Here is an 18,567-nt window from a genome sequence, read left to right as displayed (position 1 = left end):
AATGATTTCAAATATAAGACTTTCATTGTAAATATGCAAGCTGCTCTCCAGAAATCTTGTTCCAACTTGTGTGCCCATAAACAATGTATGATAGTGTCCATTTTGCCACAGAATAGCTCACTTTAAACATTAATTTGAAAATAACAGAGTAAGAAGAAAAATGTACCCCATGTAAACATTACTTTACTTTTTTCTTTTATTTCTTCTTTTAATTTGGTGTTCCTCTTCTTTGTCCCTGAAGTGACTTTCCTTTAATATATTGGGCAAGAAGTTGTATATATTGAGTATGATGAAATTTTATAGAATTTCATGCTTTCGAACGTTCCTTTGTGTTTTGTAAAATCATAGATTTTTAAAATATGAGAAAATCAAATATTTACGATTTTTCACTTGTCATTTCATTGTTACGATATTTCAAGAGTGCCATTTCTGATTTTTACTTTCTCTTAAACATGATGCTATTGTACTTTATATTTCTGCATTTATTTCAAGCATTACTTTCTTCTCTTCCTGTTTTTGGCTTTTTAATGGATAATATGTTTATTATTCCTCTTTTGATGATGTTCTTACTCCATTTTCTTTGTAATATCTTTGTATAGGCCTTCCTTTTATATTTTTTTTCTATTTACTCAACTTCTTTTTTTTTACTATACACTTCCTGTAGGTTAAATCTCATTGATGCTGGTGAGATCTTCTTATGTTGCTTTCATTAGGGGACATGTTGGTATGTAGAACTCATAGTAAGAGTCTGAGAAGCATCTATGCTTAAATTTGCGTACTAATATAAAGTTGTATCCAATGTGAACACCTCGTTTTACCAACATGGATAGCTACAGTTCCTAATATGTGCCTCTCTCTGCTATTATCCCATCGCTGCTGCCCTATATATTGCTTAAATTAATTAGGGGATATGCAATATATCACATGCATTTTCCTCCCCTCCTTTCCAATTTTCAGATATCAGTGCCAAATTAGGAAGGCACGGTGATATGAGGATACTTCTTTATATACTCTAGGAACTAGCACTTTCTGTGGATTTCCAAAATAATGGTGGCAATTCAGGTTTTCAGTGAAACAAATCCGTAGATCTAAATGGAGCTTATCAACAAACATTAAAAACTTTATGAAGTTTTAGATGGAAGGAATTATCCTCTAGTATTACTCTAGTGGAGTAAATTACCTATAATTTTTCTTGGTCCAATATTATTAGCTTTACAAGAGTATTAAGGAAATTACCCATATTAACTTTTAAGATTGTTAAATATGTCCTGGCACATATTTTAACAAGAAAATGTCTGAGACTAATTTGATTATGGACTGTTGTCTTAGTTTTTACTCATCACAGAGACAAAAATATCTGATCCCCAAAACTGGGAAAGCAAAGGTTTATTTCTTACAGTTTTTGGAGGTTTCAGTCCATACTCAGTTGGTTCTAAGGCAAGGGTGACATGGCTGGGCCACAGTTCATGGCAGCTGCAAACAGCAAGGTGGAAACCAACAAGAGAGAGACACGCCTTCTTCCTGCCAGTACATCACATCCAGGCCCCACCCCTATGTGGGTGGAGCACTGACTCCATCAATCCAAGCTCTAGACAATGAACCATCACAAATGCACAATGCAAATGCATGAGGCCTGGGGGCCACCAACATAAACCATGACAACTGCTAAAAACATGATATGGAAAACTAGGGGTTTTTTGTTGTACAGTGTTATTGGGGATCACATGTGCTAAGCAAGCACTCTACCACACAGCTATAACCCTAGCCACTAGAACTTTCATGGTAATATTTTGAAGCCTTTTTAGTTAATCTCTTTTTTCATCCAAAAGTAACTCTCTTCATATATATATATATATATATATATATATATATGAAAATATACACACACACACATACATGTGTACACATATACACACACATAAATATACATATACCTGTGTATGTATTTTCCTAATCATCTGTGATGGTTTGGAAGAAAGCCATTCATATAGTAATTTATATATAGTAATTCATATAGAAAATATCAACATGAATGGTTTTGTAGTTAGGGGTTGTACACAGAGAACAATTAGGATCAGGACATGGAGTTTATAATATTATTTTTATAATGGTCACCAGGAGTTAACACAGGCAAATGCAGGAAATCTATCTGCAACACCAAAGACATAGATTATTTAGTCAAGAGCCTAAATCCCGCAGCAATGTCCCACATGAGTCCAGATAAAAACCCAGAGCTCAGGACAGTGCCTCCCACGAGTCCAACTGGAGGTCCAGAGCTCACAAGGACTCACGCCAGTCTCTTTTATGGATCCGTGCCAGGAAAGCCCAAGGGTCAGCAGTAGAAGCCAGAAAGTCCATGCCAGCAGGGTGAAGGAGCTGTACTGGTGGGATGAGGGTTCTATGCTGGAGCCAGAAGTCACACTCACAACAAAGACCAGAGCTATCCTGAAAGGCACCACAGCCATCCTCGACAACACGGAGACCCCAAACTCCTCCGATAACAAGCACAGTTGGGTACATGCCAGGAAGCAGCATGACAAGTTCATCCTGGAGACCAAGCGGCACGTCTTTTCCTCCGGAGCCAGGAAGCAATGCTCCATGTTAGGACCAGAGCGTCTCCAGGAGAACCAAGGGCTCAAACAGCAACTCATGGGAGAACCCACAATGCCTCAATGCAACAACGCAATAATGCCTCAGAACCTTAACACCCTCCTTCTCCTTCTCCACCTATTTATCCTGGCAACTTTCCTCAGGAAAATTTATTTTATTTTTATTATTATTTTGTAATATAAATTTAATCTCTACAACTTTGAATATGTACATTTTATTCTATCACTTCAAATCTTTTAATTGAAATGAATATTTCTATATTGATTGTAACTTGTTAGCATTTCAATATAAAAGATAGGATTTTGGTGGTAAACTTACGTGTGGTATTGCCATTTTGTCAAATTACAAGAATTTAGCAAGAAAGTGATTTGCAATGCTTCATTAAGTAACTACAGCATCTATAGTAGCAAACCTTTTCCTCAGAAAATAAAAATGGAAATGCAGGTGAGTTGGGTTGACAAACTCTTCTCAACAGCACGCAGGTGGTGATCTTTTCAATGTAACAGAGCCAGACTTTTGTAAAGGGAATTATTTTCACAACCCATGTGTATTTCAAAAATGTCTGTGTTCATAAAAACTTGGTAAATTGACCATAAGAAATTATATTTCTGGCTGGGAAATCACCAAGACCATTTTGAGTACTGGTGTATGCTTTATGTTTCATGTAGGTCGTTAGTGACCTTTTGCACTTTGCACAAAGTCCTTTGTTTTATGAATGCAGTTGCTCTATGAAAATAGAGACAGGGTCTTTGAGGTGTATGATTTTAGATCTCTTAAGGATGAGGCCTGGTAGCTTTATTGATGTTCAGTTTTTAGTGTTGGATGAAAGAAACAAGAAAATAAACTATGTTCTTCAAAGCAAGTAAAAATGGAACATAGAATTACAGGGTGGCATTGAATTGTAGAAATTTCTTAAGACTTTCCTTTCAAAAGTATTATAATTATTTTTCTACATATTTATTAGTTAAAGGAATCAAGGTGTTTTTGCAGTGATGCCTGTTTTCAATGACATGGTCAAATCACTAAAAAATACTTGTTTAGAGGTGATATCAACCTGTTTTTCCAAGCCTTCCTAACCTCCCTATTTTATGTTGGAGAAAGTAGGTAGTCCTATTTCTTCCCTAAGCCCTACCCATGCTTTTTAAAACACTGCTATTTTATCTTCAGCTGCAATTTTCAAAATAGACTCTATCCCTAGACAGTATTAATCAGTCAGTATTTTCTGCCAGTTGTAGTGTTCATATTGGCTATTTTGGTTTGCCTATTTTATTTATGTCAGCAAATGCCCCATTTGAAGACAGTTCATTTGGCCAAATGAGGGCTGATGCCGTGGGAATACTAAATTTGGTGTCTCTGTGGAGTTTTGCAGGTCCTGTATAGTGCTGAATCAGATTTCTTGGATACCTTGTGCATCCCTGGGTACAGATGATGAGAGAATGTCAATGGTGAATCCATCTCTGAGTGACAGTCACTTAGGGGTGGGGACATTATCTAACCCGATTGCTATCTGCTCCTTAATTGGGTTGTTATTCAAAAGCATGCATTTGATTGGAATATAATTGCCTGATATTTCTTTGTCATTTATATGCTGATAATGATGTTACCCATATTTAAATTATTTGAAGGAACATGTAAACTTAATGTATAAAATTGAACAAAACTGCAGTTTTATAAAATCACTTTCCTTTTGTGTTACATTTATTTTCTGTCATGTTGAACAATCATTTTTGAGATATATTAAATAGGAGACACACTTTTATAAACTAAAGCACAAAGGAAATTCCAATTAAAATGGCTATGAAGATAAGTAATGATATTGATAGCATGTAATCTTAGAAGAGTTTAATAGTTATTCAAAGCCTCAAAATATCATTTTGATTTCCTTAGACCCAGAGAACTTTGTTTATAGTTCAACTTTTCAAAAAAGTCTAAATCAGTAATCTTCAAAAACTAAAATAAAATTCAAATTATAGAATATATACGTACATATAACATGATATATTAATTATTTTGTTTGTCATTTCTGTATTTCCAGGTTGCTATTCAGTATAAAATACATGCTTTACTGCTTTTGTTGTAAGTATAGCTTCAACACCGAAAATATTGCATTTTGGATTTTTTCACAGAAAGAAAGTCATTGAATTAAATAGGAACTACAAAAAGACGCTTGGAGTTTATCTGTGGTCCATTTCAAATCTTCAGGCAATTTTCTATTAAAAACATTTCTAAAGTTCAGTGTCTGCTTGGTTTGGGTTATCTAAGCTGTAATAAGTAGCCCTGGGACCCCTGGAGACACACCCCACACACTTATGCTGTGTGACCTCAGGTCACAAGTAATGGCTGCCAGCTAATTGATTGAGAAAGGCTTGTCTGGCGGGGCCTCTTTGAGTCCTCCCTGTACATTCCTAAGTTCTGTGAAAGAGGCACTAGCAGCTCAGCCCAGCAAGGAAGGAAAAAAGAGAGGAAGTTTCTGCCTTCTGATTACACCCTGAATTCCCTTGTAGCCAGCTTGCTTCTCTCCACCCACTTCTGACCAAGAAGTCCTTAACTTGAGGGGTGAACAACTTAATGCTTGATCCTCCAGAGTTACCTGCAAAGTGATTCGAGTATTCATTGAGCCGAAAGAACAGATCACCTACTTGAGGCGGTGGAAAGCGTGTGGAAGTTGTATTAGAACTCCAGCAAAGTGCACAGCTGCATAATACAGAAGCCGGCACTCAGATTGACAGGCAAATAAGCCGGCTTGTGGAAGGGGCCTCTGGGTAGCAGCTCTGGGCTGTTGGGTGTTGGACACCTCTAGGCAAAACTGAGAAGGAGCAGGGGCAGAAAATAGCACACTTTTACTCCACGCAACTGTTGCTTTCGCCTGGTGAGTGCAGATTTAAGATATTGTTTAATTTCTGTGTTGTAAAGCAAGTTAAGAAATCTGTTGTGCTTTGAGGGAAGTTGTGAAATAAGAGCACTTCTTAGATGACATGGCTTTGTTTCTGCTTAAATTCATATTAAACTGGGTAACACGAACATGAAAATGCAGTGTTTGCATTGTCCTGCGCCTCATACTTCTCTTCAGCCTGAATCAATATTGTTTTAGGCAAATCACGTGTGAGATCGATGAGGAAGAAACAACGGTGTGACAGAATATACGTAAACATTTAATTTAGTCTGACTTTGTGTCACTTGTCCACAGCTTCACGTTTTGCCGCCTTGTCGCAGGAATATGTAGCAGACTGCATGAAAAGAGCTTTGTGTGAGGAGGATTCCTGGCCAGCTGAAGGGTCAGGCCTGTGTGTTACCTGACTGCCAGCGAGACTTACTGTGTACTCTTATTTTTAAGCCAAAATAGGGGGAAAAAATGTGCATCTTTGCATACTAAAAAAGTAAGTGTGTTTTGCTCCCGTAGGTCTCTTCTGAAGGGTGTGTGTGCTATTTCTGGCAAACGATTGTTTTAACTTCTTTGGAGCAGCAGCGTGCAAACTTCTTTTGTTTCATTTTGTTGTGTGCTCACATTTCATTGTAGAAACTTTGCACACATTTTTTTAAAAAACCATATTGAAATAATAGTAAATAATTTCCATTTCTGTGCAAATATTTGGAAGTTATTTGGCTTATATTTTCTGGAGAAAAATACTAGAGTGTAAATTGTGCTTAATTTCTCATATAATCATACTTAGTCTTATTTTAAATTTGCTTTTTGTTAAAAAATGTCTGTGAGTCTTCAAACAAACGTTATTGGAATAAGCATTTTTTTTGTATTCTAAACCCACCCATTCATTATTGAAATTTTAATAAGTGCCAAAATATTATTACTGTTGCTAACTTTGTTTGAAACGTAGCTTTATTAACAAGGTGATGGCACTGGATGTTACTGAATGAGATGAATTGAAAAATGTTTTTTTCATACTCTTTATTTCATAAAATACAGAGGTCAGTTTTGTTATTGTGTGCTTTATATTCATTTAAACTTTTATAAGTGAAGCTGCACAGTTCAAATTTTGCATGCTCATTTTAAAAAGTAAAACTTACTTAAGTATGCTCCTGATATTTGTGCCTTTTATTTGCTAAATTAATAAACTGAAAAATACATTGGAGAACTTTCAAAACTATATTAACCACAATAAAAGAAAGCGTTTAAGGAAGGGTAATTCATTTCAATTATAATTTTAAAGTATTATACAGCTCTTCTTTTGCAAAAAATTTATAAAAACTTTTCAACTATTGATAGAACTAGTTGATTTTCCTACAAAAAGCAATGTGTAAAGAAGATACTTATTTTAGAACTAGTTTTGTCAAGTTTCCTTCAACAGTTGCAAAATGTGACTAGCAAATCCTTTTGTAACAGAGTAAGTTCATTATGTTCTCTTCACCTGTTACGGTCATTCTTTCTTGTCCCAAATCAAAGTTCCTAGCTGTTTATTAGTGCTGTTAGAAAGAGAGAAATTTACTTTTATTTTTAAGCAAGAAAATGTTGAGGGTTTCATTTGTGTACAACTTGAGATTTAAAAATTATGTTCTTATCAAAATCCTTCAAAACGATTTTTATAAGGTCCTTTGTTCCAATTTTAAATGATAGTCAAAAAATGGGCAGTTCTTTTGGTCTTTCCTTTAATATATCTCAGTAGATAAAGTTAAGGTATAACTGAGGCTTTCTGAGAGGATCTGCCAAGAGGTCTGCCTTTTAGGAATCAAGATCAAAAAAAGGAAATAAGAAGGGAAAAATGTTTACCCTTTACCTGTTGCTCTATACCAATTCATTCACCAGAGACTAAAGGAAACTTCATTATTTTTCTTGGTTAGAAAGTCTAACCACAGCTCAGGAAGTGACTAGGCTGTGGGGAGGATCTGTAAAAGAATGATGTTCCCCCATTATTCTATTATACTAATAGAAGTATATAAATTGTGATAAACAAAATCTAGAAGAATATACTGCTTAGTTTGCCTAACATTTAAACTTCAACTACTATCTTCTATCCTTGTTGTTCATATTTATTTATTAATTGATTCTTAAGGTGAAGATTTCTTTCAAAAACTGACATCAAACAGCATGATTTTAATGCCACAATTTTGAGAAAGTATTCTGGTATAGGAGGTAATGCTCTGCAGCTATTTCTATAGGTATTCAATTAATAAGAAACAGTGTCTATATATTCACAAACTGACATGTAGTGACTTCTCTCATTTATGTATAAATTCTATAAGCACATATTTTTCACATGCAAACATGAGCATGTATCTTGTGCTTATGCTTCTAACACCTTGAAGCAAAATCCTTCCCTTTTAATCTTATAATTATTTTTAAAGAAATGTGTAACTTAAAACTAAAAGAAAAGGATCTTCTGATAAATTTTAAATGAAACAAGGAGAAAAATGCTTCACCAATGCAGTGATGTGTAATACTTAGCACTTGCACAGAATATGTCATGAATGGGAAGTCATTAATTTTCATATGTATTTGATCATATATTAGTGATTAATTGTCCTTTTACTGTAAACCAGATTGCGGTGTGTGTGTGTGTGTGTGTGTGTGTGTGTGTGTGTGTGTTCACACAGAAAGTCATGGTAGCTGTGACATGTGCTAGATTTGTGACACTCTTTGGTTTACTTCTACTTATGGTCACTAAATGATATTTCTATATCTTTGTAGTTGTACAAACTAGTTACAGTAAACTTGTGCCTATCATGTTGGGGATGAAAATCATATCAACTGTATTCTTGTTTTAGTTATGTGGTCAATCTATTTTAAAAATGATTAATTCCATCACAATACTACCTAGGGCAGAATTGATGGAATTACATTTTATTTTCCCAAATTATATACCTTATTAAGATTTCTTCAAAAAGTGGCAGTATTTTTTATTCTCCCTATAGAGGAGGAAAACATAGAGGTTATTTAGCTTTCCAGATAGGTTGATCTTAGGACTCAGATTGTTCTTAGAGGTCTCGGGAATTTTCTAATACTCTTAACTTTAGCACTAATCTCTTTTTCTGAAGTTCACTAACTGATATACATTAACGTTTCATAATGTAGCACACATACATCCTAAATTCTTTTTTTAAGTATTTTTCACATTGTCTGTGTTGTACTTTCAGTGAGGTACTCAGAGATGTCTTCCAATATATTAATTCCTTTTTTAACCATTTTCATTTCAGAATTTATCAGCTTTGTTTTTTGTTTCCCAAAATTCTAATTCATTCTTTTCCCTCATAACTACTGTTACTGTTTCATTTCTACATAATTTACTGCATATGGTATAGATAATATTTTTTTTTGTATACCTGCAGATCATGACATGATCATTTTGAAGACATACTGAAAAAGCTATGTTATTTTCATGTCATCTTGGGTAACCTCATTTACTTTTTTACAAATTATTTTGTTGGGGCCTTTTATTTTTTCCTCTATGTCTTGGATTTTTGAGTTTCTAAATCAATCCGTATGAGAGGGTGTTTTAAAATCCTTGCTCGCTTTCCTACCGTGTCGATTGTTTTGGAGTTGGCCCTACATCTTCTCCCTCCCCAATCCAGAACCTTTGATAGCAAGTATATCATAGATTTTGTTAGCAGGTCAATAAGTAGCTTGGTTTAGATTCTGATTGTGAGACCATGGCTTCGTGTGCTGGCTTCCTTAAGAAGGCAGTGCTGGGTCAGTCATGGAGGGATGGGGCAGCAGTCACTTATTTGGCTTCCTTTTGTCCTACCCTCAGGTTTCAATCAGTAAACTTGGGATTGGTTATACTCCCTGTGGGACAAGTGTAGCTGCTTCATTACCCTGAAGATGTGAGGAGTTGTTTGCTCCTCATTCCAGAGATCAGTGGTTCCCTCGCTCATTTAGTGTTTATATCTGTAGCCTGCTTCTCTTGTTTCTAAGTTTTACTCTTTTTTACATTATGTCTTTGTAAATCTCTTATTATAGCATATTGGAAGGAAAGACAAGGGGCTCAAACCACATTCTTGCAACACTATAGTGAAGAAACCTGGGAACCAGAAAGCCTGGTTTCAAGTTCAGATTACTTACCTACTGGGTCACTCTCAGTAAGGCCTTTTATCCCTTAAAAGCCTCCATTTCTTCCTTTGCAGTGTATTGATATTAATACCTATTTCAGGTGACTGTTGTAATCCTGAAATGGGGTTATGTGTGTAAAGTATTTAGCCTTGTGCTTTGCAAGTTAGGTGTATACATTCAAAAGATGGCAGGAAAGCAGCTAAAGTCAAAACAAAATTATATGCTATCATCTATATACCAAATAAATGATTACTGGAGTGTCAAATAGATGTGTCTTGCATTATACATGAATACAATGTTACAATTTTGATATCTTAAGAGGTTTCTGAAGATGAGTGTCAGATGCACTAGTTTGCACGTCTTAACAGGTGGGTCAGCATTCTGTGTACTGTCTGTGTACTTTATTTAGTAAGTGTAAGTGAAAATAATGTAGAGAATCTTGGTAAAACTGAGAATTCTTTCAAATGACCCTGTAGGCATAGTTAATTTAATTTCAGGTAGTTCAAGATAAGAAGAAGAGATAAGCATCATGAGACCATGCTTTTTTCTTGATCAACAATAATGCGTATCATACAGTGATGGGCTTTGGTAACATTTAAAAAAATGAATAATGGCGTTGCCTGTGTTTCAGATGGTCTTTTTTTGTAGCTTTGTAGCTCATTTGTAACAGTAAAACCTTTAAAAAGTTGTGTTATGATGATCCAGAATTAAAATTGATAGTATGAACAGAGTGATTGGTTGAGCGAGAAATGAGATTCTGAAAATGAAACAAACTTTATAAAGAATAAAATTGAGGATGAAGATAAAGATGAAGCAGCTGTGGCAACTTAGAAATACTTTTAGAATTTTAAGAGGCAGATTTCTAAGAAGCTATTGTCAATATGCCTCTCGTTAGAACATTCATGAAATAAATATTTTATTTGCCATTACACTGTTGGGCTTCAGTCCATCAGGCTGTTCTCTTTCATTCATTTCCTTTTGTAGGTACATCTTCCAGTTAAACATTCCTTAAATATTTATGTTCTTTCTTGGCTGCCATTTCTGTCCTTTCTTTTTTATGTTTTATATCATGACTTCTGATTATAAGGCTCCAAATTTTAAGCCATCACATTCAGTTAGTTCCAGCGCCCTCTGTCAAACCATCATCTTCCTTCCAGAAACCTGTTATATCTCAGTCCATATCACAAACAGACACAGGACATGAATTGTCCTAAATGTCTCTATCCTCACATATTTAAGCATTATGAAAGATTGATTCCATTTTTAACCACTTCTATTTCTAATCATTTCTCTGATCAAATCCTCACATCCTTTGAGTCACTGTGGTGAACCACTTCAGAGTTGTGTGATTTGAAGACCAGGAAGCTAAAGTGTGTATATGAAACTCCTGTCCACCACTGGTTGAGAGTTACTCCTGTTTCTGTTAACTCTGGAATCTCAGCTCACCTCAGGGCAGGCTTAGCTTGTTCTTGGTTAGAGAATAATCTTGGGAAGAAAGTGGCAGGTGCTTGCAGTAAAAGTCCCTCAATGTGCCTGGAAATTGTGAGTGCTGGTAGTGTATGAGAATACCAAGAGCCTCTGTACTTGGTGCCAAGAGATATTTAAGTCATTTCCAGGTGTTTTCTATTTCCTGTAGTGTTTCCAAGAAGACTGTGGTACAGCCTTCCTTGTGGACATGTATTGGATTTTTTCCTAAGGTTTATACGGAAGAGTAGAATTTCTGTTTTGTAACATATGTATGGTCTCAATTTGACTGTTCTCCAAATTGCTCTCTGCAATAGTGAATTATTCTTTAAGAGTGTTGTACAAAATTCTACTTCCATCGATAGTTACTAGAGTACATTTTGGCTCACATCATTTCCAACCCTTAATATTGTTCAATATTTTAACATTTATCTGTTGAATAAAATGTTCTATTAATGCTTTTAAAATTTCCATATTTTAATTGCTAATGCACCCAAAAGATTTTTAATGAATCTCTTTAACTAAATGAGCAAAGGAGACATTGGCAATATAGGAATACAATACCCTACTCATTTTAAATGTGAATATATGTTTATTTATCAAACATTTAAGTATTCTTTTATACTAATTGCTTCCTATACATTTGCCAACCATTTCTTGTGGTAAACTTTTTCTTTTCGTTTTTTTCTTTTCTTTTGTCTTTTTTGAGACAGGGTCTCACTATGCAGTTCAGGATGGCCTTGAGCTCATTTTGTAGCCCACACTGGTCCTCCTGCCTCAGCCTCTGGAGTGCTGGGATTATAGGCGTGAACTACCACGCCCAGCTGTTAAAACTTTTTCTTTACTGACTTTTTGCATCTGTTATATATTCTTGGAGGTAACAGTTATGTATATTTTGAACACTTTCTTTCAGGGTGTTCTTGTTTTCAAACCTAGATGTTTTTCTTATGAAGAAAGTCTTTAAAATTTTTAATTATTTTAAAATGCAACATATTTATAATGTTGAAACCACACAAAGATAGAAATCTATAGAGTAAAATTTTTCTCCCCTTATTGTCTCTCCTCTACTCCCTAACCTTTAAGGGAGCTTATTTTAAAAAGTCAAGTAGCTGGGTGTGATGAGGTGTGCCTGTAAACCCAGCACTCCGAAGGCTGAAACAGAGGGATCACTGCAAAACTGAGATCAACGGGCTACACAGTGAGTTTAAGACCAGTCAGAATGACTTAACACACCCTGTCTCAAAAAATTAATAGTCAAATAATATAGTTAGGTTTTATACTCAATGAATTATAAGCAATGTTTTCCATTAATCCATGTGAATGATACCGAGTTATCATTCATTCCAGCATATTCACGCTTACGCACAATACAGTGTGATCACTTTCACACACATCCCTACTCCTTTGGCCCGTCTTGCAGGTCTGATTCTTATTTCCTTTCTCCTTTTCTAATAGTCTTGCTTACTTTAATGTTCTCTTTTTCTCTGTCTTGCTCTCTTTTCACACAGGAGAAAAAAAGCACATGATACTTGCCTTTCGGAGTCTGGTTTATTTCATTTAACATGATGATCTTCAGTTTCATTCATTTTCCTACAAATGATGTGATTTCACTCTTTAAAGCTGAATAATATTCCATGGTGTATATATCCCACATCTTCTTTATTCATCCATCAGTTGGCAGGTACCTAAACTGTTTCCATAATTTAGCAAGTATGAATTGCACTGCAGTAAAATACATGTCTGAAACACTGACAGAGTGGATCAAGAAACAAGATCCATCAATATGTGGTATACAAGAAACACATTTACTTGAAAGGAAATTCATAGACTGAAAGTCAAAGGAGACAAAACAATGCTCCATATGACAGGGAACTAGCAAAAAGCAGGAGTATCTTGTCCATAAACTGCATAATGGATACGGCATTTTTGTATAATGGGAAGCTACTTAGCTGTAAAGGATAATCATGAGGTTCTTATAGATAAATGGATTCAACTTGTGCCCATGCTCTTGGGTGAAATGGTTCGGGCTCACATGGGTGAACATCATGTTGTCTCCCTGGTATAAAAGGCCAAAGGAGTCAGTGAGATCCAAAATGAAAGTAGATATTGTGCAAGTGAAAGGGGAGGGAATGTCTAAAAAGGGAAGGTGGGAGCCATTGTTAATTTCCCTATTGTTTTGTTTTAAAATCCTGTATTGTGTTGTTTTATTTGGATTTGTTTGGTTTTATTTTATTATATCTGATGGCACAGACAGCTGTTTTAAAGATAATATGATATATTTTAATACTCATTGTTGATTTCTTATTATCTTATTTTGAAGTCTTGTGTCACTTTTACTGTTTTGTTTTGATTAGCTTTATTTTCTTAAAAATAAAAAATAATGCAAATTTAAAATAAAAAATCGGTGTCTGCATAGTATGTGGACTTTATTTCTTTCATATACCTCAAAGTGATATAGCTGGTTGTGATAATGTGTTTTAAACCCTATTTTTTTCATGGAATGCAGCATAAAGATATTTTAAGATATATAAAGAGCTGCATTACATACAATGAAGGATGAAAATGAACATAAATACATAGAAAATCCACTAAAAGCTTATTCTCACATCCAAAGTTGAGAGAATCATAAGATGCTATGGGAACTCAGAAAAAAGTATAATTCTAACTGAAAGAAGTATTATTCTTCATAAAAGTTTAAAATGATACATCAAGGAAATACAGTGTTTTTCTATACCACAATTTTCTTTAACATTGAGTTTTCTATAACTGAGAACAGTTTAGCAAATTTATATTGAAGAAACTGGATATTAAGGTCCTCGTACACATCATGCTGCTAGTATTCATATGAGAATGAGGAAGGATATAAAAGTGTGTGAGGTGGAGGCTGAGGGTTAAACAGCAAGGAAAGAAAATTGGATAGAATGTGACAATAAACAGGCATTACAGGCAGTACAAATGAGTGACAGCTCTAGGTATGGTTCTTAAGAAATTTCTTAACTTTACCATAGTTACTAACAGGATTTAAACAATAGGTTTCCAGTTTGTCTGAAAACTATTCATGTTTATGTGCAATAGTTCTGAGGAAAGACAGATAAGTTTTCAAATACATTGTTGATTAAGAAATTTGGGAATCCCAGGATGAAATCAGGAACACTCATTGGCTAGAAAAAGAAGAGCTGAGAAAAATTAACCTTTAAGTGGTAGATAAATAAAGAAAATGTTCAAAAAGGAAAAAGTAATCAGGAAAATGTTAATAAACAGTCAAGGAAGCCAAATATTTGAAAGGCTGTAGAACTAAGTAGAAAATGATTCCAAAAGTAAATCCCATGAATAAAGTATTTATCTTTCTTGTTACAAGCAAGCCTGTCTATGCCAGTATGAGCAGTCAGCATCTTAGTCACATAGAGACGGAGCTTCCTTCCTCCTTTTTGCTCTGTCATCCCCTAAGACATTGCCTTGGTGTCGCTGAACTTGCACACAATGAGAAAAGGAGTCAGAGTCCATAAATTAAATTTCTCCTTATTGCTTATCTCAGTTGATTTACATAACCAAAACTGGTTTTGAGAGACACGGAGGAATGTTTTCCAGTTGGAAAGGCATGTGATTAGGAAGAGGGAGAATTAATTTTTTTTACATTGAAAAACACCGAAAGTCTATTTATGTATTTGACTAACAAGTATCTATTGAGTGACTACTACATGTACTCATTATTCTATGTAACATGGCTATAGACATTTAAAAAGTTCTGTTGCCAATAAATTATATTCTAGTTTGGAGAGAGCGCTGTTGAATAAATTACCAGAGACATTATGTAGTATTTCTTTATGACTGAGCAGGCCTCCATTGCGTGTAAACACCATATTTCTTTATCCATTCATCTGTTGGTGGACATCTAGGCTGTTTCTCTTCTACAAAAAATTCAACTTGTAAATAACGAGCACAATAAAAGATAGATAATAGAAAATGGGAAGACAGATCTTTTGGAAATGGGAAGAGGATCAAGAGATGGAAGGAGAAGAGAGAGAGAGGGTAAAAAGGAACAAACAGCAGTTACAAAGTGTTGTGTACTTGTACCAATCACACACAGGGAATGTAAATATTATATACCTTAAATATGTCCTTATAATTTTTTAAAAAATGATGTTATATTAGGAAATAATAAGTACCAAACAGAAAAATAAACTTAAAAAATAAAAAAATAGACATAGTGTTTTCAGACACAAGAATCAAAGAAGGTTTATGTTGAGAAATAACAGAGTCCTTTAAAGGACAAAATATTGTGATTTTCCTCTTTGGAACAGAATATATAACTTATTGTTAGCTTAGAACATTGGTTTGGACAAAGAGTGTTGTTAATTAGAAGGTAATTCTGAATCTAAGTAAAGGAGAATTGCCTTTTGTAGGACTTTGGGCCCTGGCTTTAGTTTAATGAAACTTACGGAGAGAGGATGCTGTCAGGTACCCATACTGGAAGGAGAAGGGAATGGTGAGCAAACTGATGGCTGGATTATTTTTGATTATTTCATTATTGCCTAAGAAAAGTCAGAATGGCTGTGAAGCAAGGATGCTGTGGACTGGGACAGGCTATTGTTGAGAATTATGAAGGCACGGGCTTGTTCTGGAAAGCCGTAAGCAAATCGAGAAGCCAAGTCTAAGGGTGAGGAAGTGCAGCATGGGACTGAAGTAGTAGGGGGCTTTTCTGAGCATGCGCAGTGGGAGAATACCTGTTCTAGGGAAGAGAAAGCAAGGAAAAGGGGGTTTAGGCAATGACATACGGTTCATTCTGCATAGCAAAATAAATAGCCCTTAGAAAAGAAAAGGCAAGTCCATAACTTCCAGATCTGGATTATATCTGAGTTTATAAATTGTCTAAGAATTGTTTTTCAGAAATATTTTATTTATAATTCAATAATTGAGGTTTTTTTTTTCATTACTGCGAATTGAAACCAACTCACATTGTAGGCAAACACGCCACCACTAAGCTATTTCTTAGCACACCAAATTTTAAATGAGTTCGTTTTCTTTTTCTTTTTTTTTTTTTTTTGTATCAATAATCAAACTCATAATCTCATGTTTGTCAGGCAGGTGCTGTGCCACTAAGCATATCCCTGGCTTTTTTAAGGTTAATTTTCTTATTTTAATTATGAAAGATTATATTGTGGGATGGAAAACTGCACATAAAATTGGGAAGACATGTTATAAAATATTAGGAAATTAAAATCAACTGTGAATCTATGGAATTACGTCAGCTGATACTTCTTTAACATCTGTTAGTCTCTAGTGGGCATACTGATTTTACTTCACTAGGAAAATAGGTGTTTCTGAAAAATAAAAAGTATGCAGTTTATAAACCATTTATTAATATTATTTACTTAGAATCTAAACATCATCTTTTCTATTGCAGTCATTCATATACATCAGAGAACTGTCAGAACTTCTTGGCACAATAGATTTTTACGGATAACTTGATTTTTTTGATACTGGGGGTCGAATTAATGACATTTTCTGTTCTTTCCAGTCGTTTAGCTTTCATCATTTTGTACAAAATGTTCATAGTTTCTATTCATTGATAGTTATTGGATTACTCCAAAATTTATCTAACTTAGGTCTTTGCTGGTGTCGCGCAAGCAAGCCTCTTTTCTCATATTTGTTTACTTTTTGAACATTGTTATTTATTATTTTGATCTTTTCTGTTTGGTGTTTTTCAACTTACATTAACTTGTGTTTGGTTTCTTTTACCTTTCTTTCTGGAAGATAGAGCTTATTTCTGCACTCACATCTTATAATTTTTGACTTTGAAGTGAAAGTCCAGTTTCACTTCAGCTGTCTTCTAAATCTTTAATTTCTCTACTTGTGTTTCTGCTTTTTAGTACTTTAAGTTTGCCCACCATAGTCACTGACAAGGTTCTCCCCTTGTATAAAATTCATCCATTTTCTTCAAAATGCTTTGCTTAACAAACAAATGGTAAACATTTTAAATCTTAAAAATGAATATGGTAATTTTGGACACCAATCTTTTCTATGGTAAATTTTGATATCTTGTTGCCACTGATAATTGGTTTTCTTATTGTTTTCATCTTCAATTTCAATATTTTCTTGTCAGCCAGATGCAACTTTGGAAGATTAGATATCACAATACAGTTTAGCAAGATTTTTACAATCAATATTAATTTGTATTAGAAATTACATAGGAGAAAATATTACAGGAATATGATCCACATCATCTAGGTCTTGAAAGCTTTAATCAATGCTTATAATTCCATTCTTCTGAATATTTAAATGATCAGTATTAACCATTTAATCAGTGTTAAGCTTTTAGTAAACAAGTTTAATAATTAGGAGATAAAATTACTAGTTACAAAGAAAAATTTAGAAAAGTAAATATTTAAGACATGTATATATATATGCATACATGTATACAAAAACAAATGTGCATATAGAAATATAATGATACCTTCTCATACTATGGAAATCTATATGTTCTATTTTACCAACATAAGTTACTGTAATACTTTAAATATAATACTTCAAATGTATCAAAAAATGAATTCTATGGTTTAAAAATTCCAGGATGAATAATTAGAAAAACTGGGAATCAGAATATGTACTTGTTGAATTTTTTTAAAAATATTATTAATTTATCACAATTTCAAAATAATGGTACTTAGGATAATTTGAATGGATTGTCTTCTTTGAAAGCCTAGGGATACAATCTTGTTTTTTAGAATAGAGAAGAAGGCTTTGCACTGAACAGTTTTGGAGCATCTGATTTTCGCTGGTGATTACTAGACCCAGTTGCCTCTGTGAAGAAGTTTTTTAATCTCCTATTACTCCACTTCAGACTGCAGAAACCATCTTTACTGCTTTTATTGATTCTATATCCCATGTATTTTTTCCAAATAATGAACATCAATCTAGATTAACTTCTTGGGATTAATGTATTTTAATTTGTTTCAAGAGGAGGATTATAACTTATCTATCAGAAATCCAGGACCTATTATATCCCTAATCACCTTCCAGCAACTCTGGTAGTTGCTTTGGGATCTAGAGAGACATCTCTGACATCATTTCTGCTGACTAGTAGCTTGAGTGGCATAAAGGAAGTTTAGTGGAGCTTCTTTAATTCTTTTAAGACAAATGCAGAGTATAAAAAGACTCATTGTGAGTATAAACTGTTACCAAATGAATGTTACTGAACTCAGAGCTGGGCAAGGAATTTTGAATTGATTGATAATAAGCAATGGATATAAAAGCAAACCACATACTCAGGCATCAAATGCCTGACTATCCTGGTATAGATAGGAAGAAATGGGAACAATTTCAATGTTTAGCGAAACATATTTATTGTTGGCCTGAAGTCCTGGACACTGGTTCTAGACAGTTTCAGTAAATCTCTGGGGAGTAATGGTGCCCGAATGGTGAGACAGTGATGTCCCAGCAGTTGCACAAGGGTGAGATAAGTATTCCACATGAGTGAAAGTTCTGACATTCCA

The 18,567-nt window shown here is 34.4% G+C and overlaps 1 long non-coding RNA gene across 19 annotated transcripts in view; it reads left to right on the top strand.

Moving 5' to 3' along the window:
* Positions 1 to 18,567, top strand: part of LOC101787661 (uncharacterized) — a 432,599-nt gene that overhangs the window by 85,138 nt on the left and 328,894 nt on the right. For 8 of the 19 annotated variants that reach the window (XR_010039368.1, XR_010039355.1, XR_010039361.1 and 5 more), the window contains exon 1: positions 1,889 to 5,479. The exons of 1 other annotated variant lie outside the window; for it this stretch is intronic. This is a non-coding gene — a long non-coding RNA (uncharacterized LOC101787661). Of the gene's footprint in view, positions 1 to 1,886; positions 5,480 to 18,567 lie in introns of those variants that run through there. 10 more of the 19 variants (XR_010039363.1, XR_010039354.1, XR_010039366.1 and 7 more) reach the window with 7 other exon arrangements.

The sequence above is a fragment of the Cavia porcellus genome, unplaced genomic scaffold (genome assembly GCF_034190915.1).
Source record: "Cavia porcellus strain 051 isolate PalLab524CR breed Dunkin Hartley unplaced genomic scaffold, mCavPor4.1 scaffold_15, whole genome shotgun sequence".
Classification (NCBI taxonomy): Eukaryota; Metazoa; Chordata; class Mammalia; order Rodentia; family Caviidae; genus Cavia; species Cavia porcellus.
This window is presented reverse-complemented; position numbering and strand designations above follow the sequence as displayed.